General features: G+C 33.5%; 1 long non-coding RNA gene across 1 annotated transcript in view; it reads right to left on the bottom strand.

Annotated features, from left to right (window-relative positions):
* The window catches only part of LOC131382985 (uncharacterized), a 169292-nt gene extending 153652 nt beyond the window's left edge, over window positions 1-15640 (bottom strand). The window contains exon 1 of the long non-coding RNA XR_009212627.1: window positions 15615-15640. This is a non-coding gene — a long non-coding RNA (uncharacterized LOC131382985). The remainder of the gene's footprint in view (window positions 1-15614) is intronic.
* Between the last annotated feature and the right edge of the window lie 288 nt (window positions 15641-15928).

Raw genomic sequence — 15928 nt, 5'->3', positions numbered from 1 at the left:
ATATGAGGTATTGTTCTATTCATCATGTTAGTTGTTACCTTAATACTTTTCTTTTTCATTGTGATATTGTTTTACAGGCTCTGTGAGATATATGCTTTAAGGATATTCTATTTTGGCATATTTCAAGGTTTTGTGTCTATATTTGGAACTCCTTTCAGCATCTCTTGTAGTGTTAGCTTAGGAGCAGTAACATTTGTTTGTCTGAAAAAGACTTTATCTCTCTTCTGTTTATAAAAGCTTGTTTTCACTAAATACAAAATCTTTGGCTGACAATTATTTTGTTTCAGGAGTCTGGAGACCCCAATCCCTTCTGGCTCCTAAGGTTTCTGCTGAGAAGTCTGCTGTTAAACTGATAGGTTTTCCTTTATAGGTTACCTGATGCTTTGTCTCACAGCTCCTAAGACTCTTTCCTTTGTCTCAACTTTAAATAACCTGATGAATATGTGCCTAGGTGATGATCTTTTTGCAATGAATTTTCCAGCAGTTCTCTGAGCTTCTCATATTTGGATGTCTAGATCTCTAGCAAGGCCAGGGACGTTTTCCTCAATTATTCCCTCAAATAAGTTTTCCAAGAACACCAGTTATTCTTAGGTTTGGCTGTTTAACATAATCCCTAATTTTTAAGATAATCCTTAATTTCTTAGAGGCTTTGTTCATTTTTTAAAATTATTTTTTCTTTGTCTTCATCTGATTAGGTCAATTCCAAAGCCTTGTCTTCAATCTCTGGAGTTCTTTCTTTGACTTGTTTCAGTCTGTTGTTGAAACTGTTGGCTGGACACAGTGGTTAATGCCTGTAATCCCAGCACTTTGGGAGCCCAAAGGGGGCAGAGGACTTGAGGCCAGGAGTTCAACACCAGCCTGGGCAACAAATCCCTTCTCTACTAAAAATACAAAACTTAGCCGGGCTGGTGGTCTCAGCTACTTGGGAGGCTGAGGCATGAGAATATCTTGAACCTGGGTGGTGGAGGTTGCAGTGAGCCAAGATTGTGCCACTGGACTCCAGCCTGGGCAACAGAGGAAGACTCTGTCTCAAAAAAGAAAAAGAAAAAAGAGAACAAAGAAACTGTTCACTAAACTTTGTATTTCTACAAGTTTGTCTTTCATTGCAAGAAGTTGTGATTTTTTTATTTATGGTATCTATTTCTCTGGAGAATTTTTATCTATATCCTGTATTGTTTTTTATATTTCTTTAAGTTGTTTTTTGCCTTTCTCTGCTATCTCCTTGAGTAGCTTAATAATCAACCTTATGAATTATTTATCTGGCACTTCAGAGATTTCTGCTTGATTTGGATCCATTGCTGGGGAGCTGGTATGATCTTGTGGGGATGTTATAGAAACTTGTTTTGTCATATTACCAGAATCACTTTTCTGGTTCCTTCTAATTTGGGTAGACTAACTCAGTGAAGAGGTCTGAAACTCAAGGGATGCTATTCACATTCTCATGTCCCATGGGTTGATCCCTTGACCCAGGCCATGAACTATCCCTGCTGAGAAAGCAAGCATGGCTTTTGGCTTTTAGACTTCACCTCTTTCTGTCTGCCCTCTCTGTCAGTGGCAACTTCTGAGCTCCTGTACTAGCTTGCTTATATCCATAGCAGCTCCCACTTGTCCCCCAGACTCTGCTCAAGAAAATTGATGCCTAGTCAAAAAAGCACTACCAGTTTTAGTTGGGAGCTTCCTTTGCCCAGCAACCCCTCTGCAATTCCACTGGCTGCCTTCCTCAAGGGCCCCTGTGAGATATAGTTAGAGGTTGCTTCCCACAGCTCAAGCTGGAGACTGGGAATGTATTCAAGGCACTTCCCACTGCTACTTTTACTTTTATATTTCTTGGGACTCTGTAAACCCATTTCATCTCTAGGCAAGGTTAAATCCTTCTTTTGTGATCTGGATTTTCAGATTCCCCCGTGCAGCTCTGTGTTCCGAGGTAGGTTTTCCCCTTCTCACACTTTGGAAACTCGCATTTTTTTACCCGTCACAGAATTTGCAGCAGTGTGCTGCTCTTTCAAAGGATCTGTGAATTCTTTTGGTTTTCCTGGTACGTTCCTGTGGTGGTTCTTGGAGTGAAATATCCTGGTGTGAATCTCCACATGCTATTCTGTTCATCCGTGTGGGAGCTACATGTTTGCCCTGTCTCCTATCCACCATCTCCCCCCTACTCATTCCTTTTAAACATTTTAAATAGTGCTAATAGCATTACATTATATATGAGCAACTAAGGAGTAAAGATAAAAAATGAATTTAACATTGCATTCTAAGTGTTAAAAGCCAAAACAGGATTATAGCTGCTGGATTTCTCACTTTGAAATGCAAATTAGTGGAGGTTATGCAGGTTACCAAGAAATATAGGATTTAGCCCAGAGATCTAAATATGAAGTCAAGTTAAATTTTCTGTTGCAAATACTGTTCAGATCTGTCCTGCACGGAGTTCCTTTATTTGATTTTTGCTTTGTAATCAGCACATTTTAACTTTTAGCCATATCTCACCTACATAGAGTACTATGTGCATTCTTAACAGGAAAAGGTTGTTGTATATTAAATAATCAAGCTTTAACAGCTATTTGGAAAATTTAATACAAATTCATGTTTCACTTGAGGGTTTATAGTGAAGTTAAAATTCATTTTGGTACTTTCTATCCCAAAATTTGCTTATGGCATAGTAGTTTTCCTCCTATATACAAAGAATATTTAATATTTGAATTTTAATAAATTTATAATATAGCATTTGGAAAATAAAAAAGAAAATATAAAGCTCTGTGACCTCAACAAAACATAAATACTACCATAAACTTTGTGACAGATATTGCATGTCTTTTTCTACACTCACCTCACTTTATTATGATATGCATAATATATAGACACATCTCTGCTTGTACCAAAGCATGATGAAATAACATTTTGTAATGATCTTCATATTTAACAGTTTGTCAACATACCATGCATATTTCCTTTGTTAGTATTAATACCAATTACTTTATCATTATGTCATTAATTACACATATATTTTAATAAGCTACATACAAAATAATTGTTATTATATATTATGTATTAATCTACCTAATATATTATTAACATATAACCTTATTAATATAATTATTATATATTATGTATTAATCTATAATTATTATATATTATGTATTAATCTATGTAGATTAATATTATTATATTATATAATATTATATATATACATATAATATTAATATATATATACATAATATATATATTAATGCCTGCCAATTCCCTGTCACATGGATTTATTTATTCACTCTCCTAGTTAACTTTTTTCACAATATAAGCAATACTATTATAAGCATTCTATATAAAGGAAAGAGTATGTAAGACTATTTTTCAATAATGAATTATTAGAAATGAAATGTATGGGTCAAATTGCACACATATTTAAATGGGATGGAATAAATTTCTCCATTGAAATGATTTACAAATTTATTATCCCACAAGTAGTGTAATAGGGGTCCACTTTTCCCAACATTTGTGATGGCAGCAACCAAACATTTTATTCCCTCTTCTTATTTCATCTCATAGAGAGAAGCTAATTCTCTTTTTGAATGACAGTGACAGAACCAAAAATAAATATTTATTTAGCACATTCCAATGTTATTGGATTCTGAGGCCACAGGTACATTAGAAATGAATAAAAACTTTATAATATTTAATTTTCAAAATATAATAATTATACATATGCATTTTTGATCATAGAAAAATAAGTGATACGACTGTATGTCATATTATTAACAAAAAACGTTTGTGTTTTTTTTTTTTCATTCATCCATGTGAAAGGCAGGGTACTTGGGTCACTGGGTTTTTGACATGTTTTACAAATAGTCATTGTATGCCTTGTTTATTCCAAGGGTTCCCTTAGGAAATATAAAATTCAACTTTTGGTCACTTCAGTTTCTGATTCCCTTACAGATTGAATGCAAACAATATTAGCATACATATTACAGTTAAATTCTTCTGAGCTGATTTGTGTTTCATCAAATACACTGGAGTTATTAAATATAAAAGTCACAAAAAGAAAGCTAAACTCAGCTATTTTTATTAATATACTTTTATATATTCGGAGAGCTGTACCAATATTTCAAGAACTCATATCTATTTAGTGCATAAAAAACAATAACATGAGAAAAAGTAATGACTGATAAAGACAATTTTTTCATAACAAATCCTTATTTTGAAATGGTATGTTAAAAAAGATAAATCAGTAGGGAATTTGATTAATTCACTGTATTGTAACCTTATGTCTTAATTTTATTCCTTTTTTCTTTTCTCTATTTTTTTCCCTTCTTTTTAACATTTGACTTTTGGTACAGAATAATGATTTAGTTAAGCATTCCTTGGAATAAATAATAACTCCTCTCCTTCATCCAATAAGCTCATAATAAATATTTGTTAAGTGAATGAATGAATAATACAATTGATATTTCCTCTATTTTATTTAATTCATATCATTCATGACAGTTTACAGACGGGATTTAAATTAAGTGATAAAACATAGAGTATTAATTTCATATAAAATAGAAGTAGGAAATGTAACTTCAGATGACAGAGAAAAATTGGTTTCCAAATTATTATATAAAATACTATCTTATTTCATAGAATCACTAGGGAATTTGTTCTCAACAATATGACAGGAATTTTTCTACAAAATTAATCAAAGCAAAAGAAAGTGCTACTCAAGAAATCATTACAGGTTAGAATAAAAGAATTGCAAATGATTGGAAAGCTGTAGCATGTAGGAGATTATTATCAAAGATTTGCCAACAAATCAAATAATCTTTGAAGAAAGTAAAAATAACTTTTTTCATGTTCAGATTAAAAAAGACGGAATATTTACTAAAAACTCACTAATATTTAAGTTAAATTTCTGATTAATGTCAAAATTAGGTATGTTTTATTTAAAAAATCGTTATTAACTAAATTAACTTTTTAAACATAAGCATCCTTGAGTTACACAGAATAACAGATTATTTAAAGATACAAAGTAAAATATTTATAAAATAGGTTGAAAATGCAAAACTGTTACCTTGGATAACATTTTAATATTGTAAGATAACATCTTGATATTTATTTATAGAATGAACACTCTTTTATTGTCACTCCACAGTTCACAGTTTAGTGATTTTTACAGTCTGTGTAGAAAACAAAAAAACTATAAGCGAAAAATCCTAGGGGCAGAAGTGTCCTTTCTGTGCTAAGGTAACCCGATTCAAACAATACAGTAGCAAAAGAAACTGTATGCTTTGCAAACAGGGCTCGTTCATAAGCATATGACAGACTCAAAATAGCCAGTACTTGGCTCAGTGTGCTTCTGTAGCTTTCTCGAGATCATTATTTTATGTTTGAATTTGTGCCTTGTGTATGTGAAGTTTGGTGGGACAATTGAGCATGTACCCATGTGAGAAGAGGAGCTTTGTGTAATGCCCATGTATGCCATTCCTTGCCACCCTTCTCAAATAGGGCTTGCCATGTCTCCCAAGCATAGAATCTTGATGGACCTATGATGTGTTCCCAACTGACTTCAACAAGACTCAAAGCAAGCACAAGGTAAATATCGTGAGGTCTATGACTGAAGTGCTGGTTGCTGATAGTCCCAAGGGGCCAAATTTTCCACTGGAACTAGAACGTGAACTCAGAAAGATGGTGGCATTCTGAGAAATATCAATGACCAAGGAACCCTATCATATGCTTTTTTACTTGTGATACTTCCCTGAATTAGCTAATCTCTTAAAACAAATTCATGACGTATACGGAACACCCCATAGTACCTTTACCTTTTGGTCCTTCATTACTCACCAGCAAGGTAAAGGCAGAAAATTTTGGTAAAATGTACACATATTAGAAGTAGAATAAAATCAAATGAGTTAAATTTGTGTGAGATTTTTACTCTTCTAATAAGAATGGAATACAGAAGGATACATGAGCCACAAAATATGAATTATAATAATCTAGTAATTCCACAAATTAGGTAAATGACCTCATATTTGCATTAGACACTGACATTGCAAAATAGAAAGATGAGTGATAAAATTAACATTAACAATTTAAAACTGTATGTTTTTAACTTATGTCGTTAGATAGAAAATGTTACAAATGCCCTGACAAGTAGAGAAAGAGCAGCCATGGAAAATAGAAAAAAGTCATTTTATATTTTAGTACACTATAAAATATTTATATCTGATTTTGAAATAAGGGGTCTCACATACTTTATTTTGCATTAGATTTGAAGTAGTTAGCCAACCATGCTCTCAGACTAAGACTTAAACTGATTATTCTACTTTTATTAGTCATGGCATCGGAAATCCTATGTCAAACTGATGGGTCTGATGGGTCATTCAAACTGATGGGTCTGTCAATGACATGCACATAAAGAAGATACTTAAATAGGAAAGGCTACAATTATCAAGAATGGGGACCAAAATAAAAAGCAATAGATTTTGTTGTGAACAGACAAAATATCAAGAAATATGGCAAAATCCGTAAAGTTACAAAGATTATGGAGCATCAAACGCAAGCAAAATTAAAAAAAATCCTTCAAAAATAATGGAATGGACTGGGCGTTGAAACCAACCTGGGTAACATAGTGAGAGCCCATCTTAACGAAAAATACAAAACTAAGCCAAGCGTGATGGCACACATCTGTAGTCTCAGTTACTCAGGAAACTAAGGCAGGAAGATCACTTGATCCTAGGAGTTCAAGGCTGACATGATCACACCACTGTACTGCAGCCTGGGTAACAGAACAGCAACCTGTCTCTTAAAAAAAAAAAAATGTGGTCCAGAATAGCTGTGATGTCAGAACCATAAAAAGAGGAGGAAGGCATCAAGTGGTCCAGGTCTTGGATGTTCTGTTCTTTCAAGCCTATCTTTTGAGAAAATCTAATCACAATTAGTAAAAGGAAAGAGGATGGCAGTCAGTGTGATGTGGCCAGTCTCTGTCCTGCCATGGCAAGGAACTTAAAAATTGGGGGCCTTTTAGCCAAAGGAGTCTGTTAGTTTGTTGGAAAGCGTTAGGACTTCTATTTCAGTCCTCTACATATATTTTCGTTTCTCTAGGGTATGTACCTAGGAGTTGATTTGCTGAATCCAATAATAAGTGTACATTTTCACTTTATAAATAAATTTGTCAAGCCCTAGTGACTGAGCCATTTTATATTACCACAAAATATATGACAGATCATTTTTCTTTATTCCAGCATTTGTTTGCAGTCTTTATTTTAAACATTTTAATGGAATGTCATTATGGTTTTTGTTTACATTTCCCTTAATCACGATGATCACATTTTCATGTGCTTATTCATATATCTCCCTTTGTGACCACTCATTTTTATTTATATTTATTGTGAATTTATACAATTAGTTATTTAAATAGTTTTATGTGCCAACTTGGCTAGACTATAGTACCCAGCTGTTTAGTCAAACACTAATCTAGGGGTTGCTGTGAAAATATTTTGTTACCTTCAATAACATGGGTAGGCCTCATCTAGTCAGTTGAAGGTCTTAAGCTCAAAAAACCCAAGATTTTGTAGAGTAGAAGAAACTTCGCCTCAAGGCGGAAGAATCAACTCATGCCTGAGTTTTTAGCCTGCCAGCCTCCTCCACAGATTTTATATTTGCCACAATTGTATTACCTAATTCCTCAAAATAAATCTCTCTCTATATATATGTATATACACACACAATTTTCATATTTACATACATGTATACACATATACGCATATGTAGGCGTGTGTACATATGTATATATAATATACAACATGCATGTATGTGTATATATAAACATACATAACAATTTTCTCACAATCTCTGTTTATGAAATTTAAAATATTTTATCTTTTTATATAGAACCAATTTTTAACTACTGTTACCCTACATTTGATTCCTATTTTCTACTTTATTAATTTCTGCTCTTATTTTTTACACTTTCTATTACATTTTAGGTATGCTGTTTTACAAACTTTATGATTTGCATGATTAGCTAAGATGCAACCTTCCGTCTTTTCCAAGATATGTTCTTCAATGCTATTTCCCCTAATGTTATGGATTCTGCAATCAAGTTTTTATTATTTTTTACAAACACAATACCAACTATATCTTAACATAATTTTTATTTAAAAGTATAGAATTTTAAATATACATTTCTTCAGTGTGATTTTTTTTTTTTGTGGACCTATAGGTTATTTTGAAGGATGTTTCCAAATTTGCACATTATTTGGTGTTCTTTATTTATACTGAGTTCTAATTTAATTTCATTCTGATCAAAGAATGTACTTTATATGATAATTGTTTTAATATGTTCTCAGATTTGCTTTATTAAACTAATACATGGTCAACTTTGTAAAAGTTTAATCAGTTCTTGAAAATAATGTATATTCCTTTTATCATGAGATCGAGGTGTTCAGCAGAGTATATAAGTTAGTTTGTTGTTATGTTGTTTATTTAACTCTTCTCCCATCATGGTAGTAAGGCACAAAGTTTGCCCTTGCAATTTTGCAGTACTTGCCTTATGTATTTTGAAGCTATGTTATCAGATGCACAAAAATTCTAATTATTCTATTATGTTGCTTTATTTTGTCAATTTAGCAAATGCATCATTGATAATATGTGGTGATTTTTCTTTTTCCCTTTTAGTCTACTTAATCTGATATTTGTATAGCTGCCACAATATACAGTTTTTTCTTTTGGTCTTTCTGCAACCTCAAGTTTTTTAAATTGATCTTTATGTTATAGATTAAACCAAACTACAGTTTAATAATATCTCTCATCCATTTTTGAACAGTACAAATAACTTTGTGAAGTTCTTTGGAACTCATAACTAGCTTCTGGCCTTTTTTTATCGAAAATTGTAGTACTCTTTGTTATTATAATTCCAGGATGATTTATTAGTATTTCATTATCATTGTAACTATCATCACTCTTATTATCTGTTATACTATCGATCTTTGCTTATATTTACCCATATGCACATCAATCTCTGCACTTATTCCTTTCGGGATTTTACCGTTACCCTCTGGGTTCATTGTCGTATTTTGTGTAGTGGTCTACTTTCTTTCAGCATGGGATTTTTCCCCTATGTGTGTCTGTAAACAATTTTCTCTTGCATGATGGCACATTTAGACATACAATTCTATATTGACAGTTATTTTAACTCACCACTCAGAAGATATTTTACTATCTTATAGTTTAGTCTTTTTCAGGTGAGAAAACAGGCCTAATTCTCATGATCATTAACTTCTAAGTACTCTGTCATTTTCCCTCTTACTACTTTTAAAATATTGTCCTTGCTGTTGAGTTTTGTTATTTCAGTACAACACGCCAAGGTGTGCATTCATTTTTTATCTTGCTCAAGACTCTTTATAACTCTGCATACTGAGGATCTATTTATTTTATGAATTCATAAAAATTCAGTGATACTTTCTTTCAACTGTATTGCTTCCCTATTCTCTATCTGCTTTTTCTGAAATACCTTAATGATTAGTGCAATCCTTGATCCATGTTCAGTGACTTAAATTCTATTTCCTTTTTGTCTTCTTGTTATTTCTCTATGTTATATTAGAGACATTTAGACCTATGTTTTTTTTTTTAGTTGTGTATAATTTACTTGTTAATCTATACATTGAGGGTTTTGTCTATTTTAAATGAATAATGATTTTTATTTATAAAAATTTGAGTTAGTTCTCTTTCAAAGCTGTTTTTTACTTTTCAGAGCCTCTAATACTTTAATGCACTCGAGTTCTTTATACCCTTAGCGATACCAAACATTTAATTTAGAGTCTAATTTATCTGGTATATGAGGTTTGGGAGGAGGGGTGGATTTGAATAGTGTGACTTTTTTGCTACTGACTCATTCATGATGGATTTTCATGTTTGTTATATTTTGTGATTTTGACTTATGAACTCATATTCAGCTGAGCTTTATCTGTATAAATAGCATATGACCTGGATCAAGTTGCATCTATTCAGAGATAGACATGGTTTGCTAGAGATAAGAAATCCAGTAGGATTTGCCATAAACAGACAAATTGTTTTCATTAATATCTCTCACTGAAGATTCCTAATGTCATGAATAGTAAAAACTCAATCCAAAACATCAGCACATACAGGGCCATACTTATGGATAATGATGATTATTCTGACTTGGAATTCAGACCAAGACAGACAAGTTTGTCTCACGTCTCTCTGTATTCATGAGCAGAATTTTTTTACATTACAGCCTTTTCCTCAGAAGAGAGCCTTTTGAGATCTCATCTTTATTCATGAATCTTAATTCCATTATACCACTTCAAAAGGAGCAAGGTTTCACCTTCTGTCTCTATCTGATGTTAATGCTTTGGGTTCCAAGTCCCTGTTCACTTTTTAGCACCTGAGGATTTCACTACTTTCCTGTAAACTCAACTAAGCATTTTGATAATGGAGGCAACTTTAATATTTCATTCTGGTGGTCTATAATATATTAGCAAAAACTTTTGAGATAATCTATTCTAGTGTATTGACAAAAATGGAAATCTGCAAATCAATTTTGGATCCAGGATATTAATCACCTATTCTTCACTGAAAACTTTATATTTATCAGAATACTTACATATAACTAGGTTTTTATCTCCCCCATATCACTAGAATATAAGTTATTTAGGGGTAACACATTGTCTCTCTTATTCACTATTGTACCCTCAGCTCATACAAGAGCGACTGACATGTAATAATAGATGCTTCATACTAATCTGTTAAGTACATGTATAATGAATAAATGAACTCATAAAATTGTCATTAATCTAACAATTCCTGCATTCTGAAATCATTCTTAAATGATAGTCTATAGGTTAGCCCCATCTTTTACACCAGTGAGTTAAACACAAGTTTCATGATATAGACTAGCGGTCATTTTTTATTCTACTTATTAATCCCACATTAACCTTTCTGCAGATAGATAGATGTGCAATCATGCTTATGATCATCCTTACTTTGATACTGATATTTCGGAAGGCCAAAATTTATGGAATTTTTAAATATTCAATTATAAAACTCATGAAAATTTGCCTCAAAACCTCAGTAAAATAGCATTATAAGAATCTATAGGACTATAGAGAAAGTATGAAGAGGGCAAATTATCTTACTACTTTACTCATTTCCCCATGACAGAGGCACATCCTGCTAGACATTCTTTTGGTACACTTTCACTTTCCTCCTCAATTATTGATTATTTACATCTGCCACAATCTATTTTCTCCATGGTAACACTTTCTAATTAACTTTTCAACCTTGCCAAAAATATAAAAATCTTATTCTTTGAGCCAAGTTCATAAACAGAAAAAGAAACTGCTGATGATTATGCCCAGCTTTTGAATTGGATTTTAATCTAGGCTGAAACACTGGACTTTATGTAAAGAATTCAGAGCTTTATTAATAAGAATATAGGAAAAATATAGATAGCAGATAGATATTCGATAGATATTCTATCTGATGATGTAATCTTTATTGCTGGTATCTATTTTTTGAAACATTTAAATCTGATGAAATTTCCAATTGGCTCTCTTTGATTTAGGTTACAATTGAATGCTAGATATGTAATTTCCCCAGTGGTCATATTCCTCTCTAAAGAAAATAAGCAGAAAGTCCCCTAAATGACCCTACCATGGTATCTGTAAAGTATTCTGAATCTTTCATATTATGGTGGCTGAATACAATATGGCAACAAACTGCTAAGTCTCGATCTGCAGACCAGCTCTCTCTCTGTGCTTTACACCTGTGTATCTAACTGCCTACTGTGCATCTCTGATAACATGCACAGTAAGCTACAATATGCTCAGCAGGCTCACTGTTTATTACTCTTCCCCTTTCCCACAAAATACAAAATACCTGATCTTCCTCTTATATTCCCCATCTCAATTTCCTTCCTTGCCACTACATATTAGAGGCCTCTGATTCCCTAGTTCTTAACCCCTATACATCCTATTATCTCTTGATTACTTCAATTGATTGCCATCCCTAATGCCACGCTTAGTTTGTGCCATCATTGTCTCTTGCCTGGTTTAACTGGGTCCCAGCTTCTAGTTTGTTTTCCCGTATTTCTTTCCCTATATGTAGGCAGAGTGATTTCTTAAAGCCAAAAGATCAATGTCATTCCCCTGCTTAACACTTCACTGTCAGATCCTGAAGGTCCTTCTTGCTGCAGACCTAATTGGGTCATTTACTATATGCATTAAGCTCCAACAATGCTGAACCCTGTTCAGATGGCCAGAACTGACATACACCAAATTATTATCTTGATACATTCTTCTTCCTGTAACTCGAGGGTTTTTCTTCAATCTCTAGAAAGACAGTCCCGATTTCCCTCAAACCAAGACCAGGTCATACATTCTTCCTAAGTACTTTCATCAATTTTTGAAATTAAACCCATAGTAGTTATTACCACATTGCAGCAATTGACTACTTTTTCTTCTACTTCACTTCCCCTTTAGCAACCAACAACAAAACTTGGACTTTATTAGCAACATAAATTCTGTTATATTATCTGGAAATTACAATAATTTTTTAAAGGAGCTATATGTATATTTCTGAAACTTCTTAGAAGAAATGACTAGCAAATATTTTCTATTACGGTATCCCTTCATGGGCATTGACAGTAAGAATGGCTGCCATTTTCTGGTATGATAAATAAATTAATTTGTGTGTGTGTGTGTGTATGTGTATATATGTGTGTGTATATATATATATATATATATATATATATATATCTTATATCTTAAAGTAAGTTAATATATTCTAGATTGCCCACTGTATTAATATTTATCAACTAGAGCTCTTTTGCAACTTTGGTTGGGACGATACTTTGTTGTATGGGACAATACTTTGTTGTATGGGACTGGCTTTATTTCAAGATGTTTAAAATTTATGGGCACTCCATCTTGATTATATGCCAGTAACACTGCCAGTGATTGTGAAAACCCAATCACACAGATTTCCAATTGCCCACTGGAGAGAAAAGAGGCAATAGCACTCTTAGTTAAGAAGCACTGTTCTGTAAATACGTGCTACTCTTTTGCTCAATAGCTTGAGGCTGTATTTGCATTTGAGTCAGCTTTGGATCTTCAACTTGGATAGAATTGCAAAAGGATTACATAAATCAATTTTAACACCAAGGACATATTTTGTTGCTGTTTTTATTGGTAACATTCTATTATAGCCCTTATTTCAATGCACTACTTTAATGGGTCTCCATACAATTTATCTCTTGGTTTTCTTTGGTTTTTTGTTTGTATTTCTAGGTCAAACGACCTGCAGTGAGCAGGGAATATGACTTTAGTTGCCCAGCACTGTGAGAGAATGTTGGGACCTTTGCCTCAATATTAAACTCAGGAACTAAAAACCCAAATTCAACAGAAATACTATTGCTATAGCACATTCATATTGATTCAGACTTACTGAATGTATTTATTTTTAGGAAGTATTAACAAACTTTGGTAAGAACTAAACTCTAAACATTCTGGTCTCTGTGGTGGCTTTTAAAACACAGTCACTCATTGATACCCTTCCCTTTGAGAAATGAAGTCTGTTTTGCTTGTCCTTGAATCTCGTGACTGTTTTGACAAGCAGAGCATGGCATAAACACCATTAAGTGACTTTTATGGCTATCCTGTAAAGACCTCATTCACTGAAATATTCATTCATGGACCCCGAACCTCTACGCAAAAAGTCCAGTAACCCAGAGATTGTCATGTTTGGAGAAAGCCCAATCTATATACAGAGGCAATGAAAAGACAATCTGATCAACGAGTTCAAGTCTCACCATCCGAGGCACCAGACAGGTGAGTAAAAAGTACCCAGATAACTCCAGCCCCCAGGTGTTCAAATCACCCCAGGCATTTGAAGCTTTCAATCCAAGATCCCATTCATCATGGAATAAAGGAATACATTAATGAGACCAGAATCTCTGAGCATAATACAATAATTTTTGTTTAATCCCACTAGGTTTTGGGGTAGCTTTACACACAGCATTAAATGAAGTGTGTGCGTGTGTGTGTGTGTGTGTGTCTATGCATATATACACTGATATGATTTGGATCTGTGTTCCTGCCAAATCTCTTATTGAATTGTAGTGCCCAGTGTTGGCGGCGAGGCCTGGCGAGAGGTAATTGAACCATGAGGGCAGATTTATTAATTTATTATGAATGGCATAGCACCATCCCTTTGGTACTGTCCTCCTTACAGTAATTCTCATGAGATCTGGTTGTTTAAGTATAGCACCTCCCCCATAGCTCTCTCTAGTTCCTGCCCCTACCATGTAAGACACCTGCTTCCCCTTTGTCTTCTGCCATGTTTGGAAGCTTCCTGAGGCCTCCCCAAAAGCAGAAGCTGCTATGTTCCCTTTACAGCCTGCAGAACCATGAGTCAATTAAATCTCTCTTCTTTATAAATTACCCAGTCTCAGGTATTTTTATGGCATTGTGAGGATAGGCTAATACATATATTAATGCATTTGTGTAAATAAATACATATGTGTGTATATTTAAATATGGTTATACACACATACACAGAGCCAAGTATAAAGTAATATTAACAAGTGATATAAGGTAAGAGTAAGGTGATCTAGATCGTAGTTTTAGTTGTGTGCAGGTTAGTCCTCATTGTGAGTCAACCTCTTAATATCAAGTTTCACATTTTTGAAGTAGGGAAAACAATGTTTTTGCAAAGGTCCTATGAGATCAGCATCAAAACATATAACATATATGTAAGCACTTTGCACTTCGTAAATGGAAATATTAGTTTTAAGATAAATTATTTCCATGCTAAGGAGATAAGTAATTTTTTTAAGTCTTGGTAATAATCAGACAGATGTGACATTAATGCCCAAGTGATAATCATTTCTATAGATTTTATATCATTATTTGCAATGTAGCTTTTGCAGATTAAGAAATGCATGTAGTGTCATGGATTATGATTACAGTTTGCTGCTCAAATTCACTGCTGGGCACTATAAAGCACTAACCAAGTTTATAAATTTCTGTGACTAAATGGAAACAATCAAGAACTAGAACTCTTTGAAACCTTTATAAAAAATACTATTGGGAAATATAAACACTCTGCTTTTTCCAAAATAGTTTTTCAAGGGAAAGCCTACATGCCTACTATAAGCCTATCGCTACTCTATAGCTTCAATTCTCGTCTATAAGAGAGACTGAAATATCATCCCTTCTTATCTTAAAACATTAATTGTCTTCTCACCACTGTCTTTCTTAAGACCAACAATACAAAATCTCCCCCTAATTAATCTTCCTGCAGTTCTCCTTGTCTCACTTAATGGAAAAATTCTTCTTTCAATTTGCATGGGCCCAAACTTTGGAATCATCCATGAGTCTTTTCTTTCTCTCATAAATCACAACCCACATTTTTTCCTTCAGCAAATCCTATTGATGCCACCTGCTAACAAATTCAGGGGCTGACCACATCTCACTAACTCCATTGATATCACTTTACCCCAAGCCACCATCTTCTGCCTTTTGAAATAGCCAACTGACTAGTCTCAGGAATTCCATGCTTATCTCTACTGTTGTCTAAGCAGCACAGCCACAGTGATGCTTCTAAAATTCAAATTGGATTACCTTTTCTCTGCTGAACCTCTCCAATGACTTCCCATCTTACACATGGCAAAATTCTTACAATGACCTACACAACCTGGCTCCTTTATGATGTCATCTCCTAATATTCTCAATTTGTTTCGTTCTAGTCTAGCAACACTTACCTTCTGACTATTTCTAGAACCTTCCAGGCATGCAATGATTTCAACAGCTTGTAACTGCTATTCCTGCACCTGAATCTTTCACTTCTTCCAATTTGGCTCTTTAATGTTATCTTCCTGGGGAAATTCTTTGTGAATGCTGTTTTTATTAACTAAATATGAACACTCACAAACATT

The sequence above is a fragment of the Hylobates moloch genome, unplaced genomic scaffold (genome assembly GCF_009828535.3).
Source record: "Hylobates moloch isolate HMO894 unplaced genomic scaffold, HMol_V3 SCAFFOLD_3, whole genome shotgun sequence".
In the NCBI taxonomy this organism is placed as follows: Eukaryota; Metazoa; Chordata; class Mammalia; order Primates; family Hylobatidae; genus Hylobates; species Hylobates moloch.
Note: the sequence above shows the minus strand (reverse complement) of the source record. Positions and strands in the feature narration are given on the sequence as shown.